We start from the raw sequence: 6811 nt of genomic DNA, 5'->3' as shown, positions 1-6811 counted from the left end.
GATGGGAATCTAGATTCAGAACAATATTCATCTCCCCTATGTCCCCTTTTATCTCTTTTACATATGCTACTGAAGCTAGGAACAAGTCTTTATATACTTGCAATAGGTCAAAAATTTGTTTTGTCATATGTTCGTCCCAATAATCCCCCATAGATGCCATTTTGGGTTTACCTTCTATTCCAATATTTTTCTTTCTCAATTTCATCGGTAGTAGGTGTGTGGCCTCTCATGCGGGAATTTCATGTATATCCCTTTCCCCTTTTGTTTCCTCAAAGGTTAGATGTCTCAATCCTTCTAACCCATCTTCATCTAGTTCTACATCTACCTTGTCGCATGCCATATATTCTAGAGAACCTGTGTCATAAAGATACTATAAGAACTTTTCATCAATGGAACCTTCCCATAACTGTCCTGGGGTGAACAGGATTCTTTTAATAGCATATTGTTAGGTTCTTATACCAATAGGTTTCATTTTTCATGATTGACTATAGAAGAGCCAAATATGTTCATCCTTTCATGCTGCAAAGGTTCCATATTTTGTAAACAAATGAAGAAAATTAAAAAATGAAAAGAGGGTATGCCCTAAAAGAAAAATCAAATGGAAAAAAGAATGAATTGGTCAGAAAAAATGATAAAAATGAACCCCAAACCAAAAGACCAGGAAAGTGTGCTAGTTTAAATGCCACTACTGTTCCCTTTTTGAAGAATTTCATTGTGTACAGGTGGTTGATTCTTGACACAGTTGATGAATAGCCAGACAGTTCAATCCTAGTTAGATCATGTTTTAATTTACTTGTCTTTAGAATAGAGAATAAAGATCTATCCAAACAGCTAAAGCTTGGTAGATGAGTAAATAGGTAGAGAAACAAAGGAGCCCAACTACTTAATCTGGGCCCTTGGAAGAGATAAGGGTAGACTTGGATAGGAGGGCATTCAAAAGGAAAAGAGGAAAATCAGGGTTTGCTAGTCCAAATGCACCCAATCAAAAAGAAGAAAAAATGATAGGTGTACTAGGCTGGGTAGACAGTTTGAGGTTGCAGAAGCAGGTTTGTGATCATTTTTTGTCTTGTCAAGAAAGACTTATCTCATGGATGTCACAAGTACCATGGCAGTTGTTTGGTTGTAAAACAGTTGAGCATGACTAATTTCCCCCCCATTCCCCCCAAGTACCCTTACTGACATCCCCTCAAGGACATTGGGATCTGCCCAATAGTCCTAGTTCACTTCATTTTATGATAAATACTAAGTGGAACTTTGCGTTTACTTAGTCAAAACAAGCCACATTTCTTGTATAAAAGATCTTACCATTTTACTTCATTTCCCCAAAAACCTAAGTTATTACCTTATAAACTTAGCGTTACCTATCCATAAAATCATATTAACATTTACTTTATTGTATAGCTCCTTTATCATTTTCCCACCCCTGTTTTATAAAAACTATATAAAAAACCCAAAAAATACATAATATCCCTACCGCTGGCAATTATAGCCATATAACATAGTTTCAGGAATTATTGGTCCATTTCGGACCTTAATAATAACCCTTCCATGTTCATAATCCATCGGGGTTTATTTAACATCAGGTAACATAAACAACCACGCCCAGAAATATCATAACCAAAGTGTAACACCCAAAAAAAAACATTATAAAACATTGAAAAAATAGCACGGGTCCCGTGTCATAAACCTCCGCTGCTTACCTTGCCCGTCAACCGTCCAATCCAGTGCCATAGATGCAATGGCTGGCGGAGATATCGGAACCCCTTATCTGCCGAATGTTAGCGTCCGGGGGATGGGCGATATTTTTGCCGTACCCCTGCCACGCGTTGGCTTCCCGGCGTGATCGGAGCCCCCTCCTCCAAAACCACCATGGCCCTAAGGCAGTGTGGGGAATACCGCTTACCACCCCGCCGCCTACCCCCTGACGTCATACCCACGTCACCTGATGACGTCGCATCCACGTCGCCCACCACCACTCCGCATCAGTGCCATGTCATCTGTTGACATCACCACCTCGCCACTGTGTCATCTTCCACGTCATCCGACACGTCATCCTCTGTAACCACTACACGACAAAATTACGTCATGATGACGTCTTCACAAAAAAGCACCAAAAGCCCGAAAAAGCCCAAATTGTGTTAAAAGTCGTGGAAGTGATTGCTTTTGGTTTATTTCTATTCATTGGTTGTGGAAACCTCTGCATGCGAATTACGATGAATTCGCCACCAAAGTTGCACAGTCCATCACCCACTGGAAGCAACTCCATAGTGTGTCCCTCAGCTCGGCCTACAGTCCATATTGTGCACCTAGCGCCCATTTGAAGCAGGTATTTACTCAATTGCTCCTGAACCCTCTGCATTTCTAGTTTTTCTCTGTGTCTGAACCCATGGAACCAAAAATTGCACAAATCAAGTCACCTGCTCTTGAGAGATAGACCGCCACCATCCCTATTTTAAAATTTTTTTCCACAAAGCGACCAGTTTTATCCATTTTCACAGTAAACCACACTTTTTAGATAAAAATGCAGTGTCGTACCCAAACCTGTGCGCTACAACCTTTGTTGTTGTCCTGTTTATCAAAAGAATTCCTCGAAATCCATTTCCCTCTGCAAGTTTCGCTCATTTGCCAAAAATTCAAGCTCATTTCCTCTGCATTCCGCTCGAAGAGCCAACAAATCCAGCAAATTCAGTCAAAAACCCTGACTAAACTCTGCAAAATTTGTTTTTAACCATAAATTTTACACAGTGAGGCCATTTCTATGTAAGGCTCAGTCTGCAATTCCCTGGGAAAACCTCAGAACTAGTACTCAATGTTCTGTTGCTGCTTAGACCCACATTCAAATCAAAAACACAGAGAGTTTAAAGATGGAGACTCTAGCAGCCTTGAATGTCACTCCTCTCAATGCACCCCACAAAGAATTGGAATCACTACCTTTGGCTGATAGGGATTATCTAATCCAAGACTTGGTTGGTGACAGAAACCACCTGCAGACATTCTGTGAGCTGAGGAACAATTACCTGAATAACAATGATTTTTATGGGATATGGGAATCAAATCTGCCCATATACTTCCTCCCCTCTGTCAATATCTTCCCTGAGATAATTCACCTCTGCTGTGAAAACTATGAACCAACTCAAAGGGTAGTAAAATATCCATCTGGGAGCATCCTCTTTCATATAACTCCTGACTCCATCAATCAAATGCTAAATTTCAAACCAACTCAGCTGCTGTTCCCTCTTTCTATGAAATTCTTACTTGATGAAGGTCCTAAACTCTCTAGCTCAGAGATAACCCGAATTGCCCAAATATTTATGAGAGCAGATCTCCAGCCTACAGAGCCACCTCCTTTTCACTATGTATGGTTTAATGAAGTGGGTAAATTATTGGTTGATATGATATCCTATGTTCTGGGTTTCAAGACAAGTGAACATATTGATGAAACTATATTGGTTTTACAGTCTGAATTTACCCCAAGGCAGCCCCCTGCTGTCAAATACAATTATGCCAAATTCATTGCCAGCAAGATACATGACCAACTATTGAAACTAGATAGAGAGGGAGTCTTCAAGTATTCATCCTACATCTATCATCTGTTCCTGTATTATCAGCCAGACTGTTTCCAATTCCCCATCAAAAGATTGGACTCTAAAGGAGAAAAGAGGTCTATGATTTTTTGGACCTCAGTCTTTCATGAAGTCCACAACTCTCCCTACTTTTACTGTGAGTTCATTGACATGTTTTTCTATCTAGTCTCTTCTCTCCTAAAGAGAACTTCTCCTCCTAGACTATCTTATGATATGCAAAAAATATTGCAGCTCTAGAAAACTACAAAATAGGTGACTGGTACTTCTACTAGAATCACACTGTCATCAGGATATATGGCTGTGAGTTGTGCCCCTACAGGCTGCCAATATATGTTCCAATGAGACTATTTTCCTTGGAATATTATAGGCAATTTATCAATTCAGATTTGACTCATTTCCATAGCACCAAGAAAAAGGCTTAGTTGAAATTCAGAGACCAACTAGGCCCCTATGTCATGAACCAAAAAGAAGGATGGCAAGATGCTGATCAGATATTGGGTGAAAAACTCAGATTAAAAAGGAGCTTTTGGTGGGTACCCTATGACCCAAATGGCTTTATCAAAGCAAGAAAAATAAAATATAGGCTGTCAGCTTATGAACATTGCAAAATCCCAGAGATAGAACAATTTTCCAACTAAGATGAGTGGGTAGAAGGCACACTAGTTGAATAGTTCACTGAGGAAGAGATAATGGAGCAAAATATGAAAAATCTAGAAAAGACTCTTGACTTGGATTCTTTTGGGCAGGTGTCTTTCAAACTACCACAGCAAGTCGGAGAAGGCACATCAACTGCTGCAGCTTCACAAGCTGCCCAAGAAAGGACTACACTAGCAGTAGGGACAGCAAAAGGCAAGGAGGTAGTAGATATAGAGCCAGAAACAATGACAGACAAGCCAACTACCTGAAAGGAACAGGGTCAAGGGCAAGCCCCTCCACTATAGCCAGAGGCACCATAGATTCCAGCATTACAGACTCCTCCCAATGAGGAAAGAAGCAAGAAACGAGACAGGGAAGAAACCACACCTGCAAGTGGGTCAACAGAGTAGCCAGAGGCCAAAAGGCAAAGAGTAGAGCCTCTACCTAAAGAGGAAATTAGTGAAGAAATCATAGAGAGTCCAAGGAGCGAGAGGGAAACCAGCCAACAAAAATCCACCAGCTCTCACAGGAAAGAAATGGAAAGGAAACATGGTATGGAGGTGTCCTCCTCAAAGCGGCAAAGTAAGCAACCATCTGGTATTAAAGGAACATTCATGGAAATCAAATCCCAAAATGAATTATTGAGAATATAGCTTTATGATCAACTTCTCAAAACAACACCCTCCAAGTAGCAAAGACTGATGGCAGCTTGTGACATTAAGGAGGAAAAAATGATCTTCAGTCATTTCAAGCCTAAAGTTCAGCAACCACAGACAGCTGCGGACTACATAAAAACAAATCTAGAAGTCCTCGCCAAAGACATACACCCAATGGACCAAATTGAGTTGCACAAGCAAACAGGCGAAATGGTCTATGCTACATTGGCAGACAAGGCAATGCTGGCCCACCAATTGAAGGAGTCGTTAATCAATACATCTGCCTAATTGGATTTGGAAAGAATATCTTCCTTGGCTAAAGACAACAGAATAAAGACCCTGGAGGAAATTATTGTTGAGCTAGGGCATGATCCTAAGGATGCCAAGGGCATCAAAGCCCTCATAAGGAAAAAGGAAGAAGATATTGCTGCACTTAGAAATCAATTGAGGCTGCCTGCAACCATGCACCCACAAACTACAGAACTTGCACAAGAAAAGGCAGAAGGAGATACGATGGATTTGCTGATGAGGATGAATCAAAGGATAATTCAAATGGAGCAAGAATTGGAGAAAGCATTGCAAGCCAAGTAGGGAGAGTCAACCTCCCAGCCACCTGAAACAGCTCCAACAGTTTCCACTGTCCCTCCCACACTTGCAGCAGCAATCCCTCCTATCATCCTAGCATCAACAATAGGTACATCAACCACGGATGCTTTAGCAGCAGTAGCAATAACAACATCAGAATCTAGCATGAGTATGGAAGAAATGATGAGAGCAGTAAAAGAGCTAGAAGTCCAAATGTCAGAGCTGAAAGAGGCCAAAGAAAAGTTGGCCAAGCTAGAGGTAAGCTATGACAAATCCAAGATAACAGTGGCTGAAAAAACAAGAGAAATAAAGGCCTTGGATAACAAAATAAAATCCTTAGAAAAAGAGCTTACTCTACATAAAACTCTGTCTGAAATCAAGACAATTCTGTGGACCAAAATTGGCCAGTCTATCACTGACCAATGGCAATCAATTCAGACAATACATCAGCAAATGGAATTGATAGAAATAGCCCGAGTAGAGATTCAAAGGGCCAAGGCATCATTGGGAAACATGCCTGAGCAGGCCAGTAGACTCATTCAATTTTTGAATACTCATACCAAAGAACAACTAACAACTCTAGAAATTAAGAACAAAACAGACACCATTTTGATAGTGAAAAAGGTGCTGACCCTGAGGAATTTTGTTCAAAATCTAGAAAGAAAGTGCCAAGAAATGCAAACAGAAATAAATGCCTTCAAAGAAAAGTTTGCAATGTTGCAGAGCAAAGGGTTACCCAACTTATTGACCAGAAATGGAAGACTATTAACACATGAACAGTATGCTAATAGGTTAAATACCTATGTTTCCAATCAAATTACAGCATCATCAAGCATTTCAGAAGACATAGTGCCTCCCTCTGGACAGAGTCTATATGACAAATTAGAAAATTTGTTCTACATTGAACATGAGATAAATCATCTTTTTGAAGTCCATCCCAACTTCTATAGATATACTAAAGTTGATGAAACACTAATAAAAATACAAAGACATCAGCTGATAACAGACCAATGGTAGCAGGGGATGCTCGAGGTTTTACCAAGGTAATTTCGGTTCTTTTTCTTTTTGATCAACTACATATCAGCAAATTCAATGCACGGGCCACCTGTCAAAGAAAGAAGACAGCAGAAAGAGGAAATCAAGTTGGGACTGCAACTCATTAATACAAGACCACGCATAGATAAAAGGCCAAGACAACAACGCAGGAACGCAAAACAAAGACACAACTACCAGCCGACTCACTCAGTCCAAAAGTAAAATATCTCTGACAAACTAAACAGCCAGCACACCAACATTTACTACGGCATTCATTTCTCTCATTTACTTCTTCTGTAGAGTAGGTGAAGGAAG

The sequence above is a fragment of the Pinus tabuliformis genome, chromosome 9 (assembly GCF_031772625.1).
Source record: "Pinus tabuliformis cultivar Carrire ecotype Pingquan chromosome 9, CPIR1, whole genome shotgun sequence".
Lineage (NCBI taxonomy): Eukaryota > Viridiplantae > Streptophyta > Pinopsida > Pinales > Pinaceae > Pinus > Pinus tabuliformis.
The sequence above is the reverse complement of the archived record's forward strand: the minus strand, read 5'-3'. Positions refer to the sequence as shown.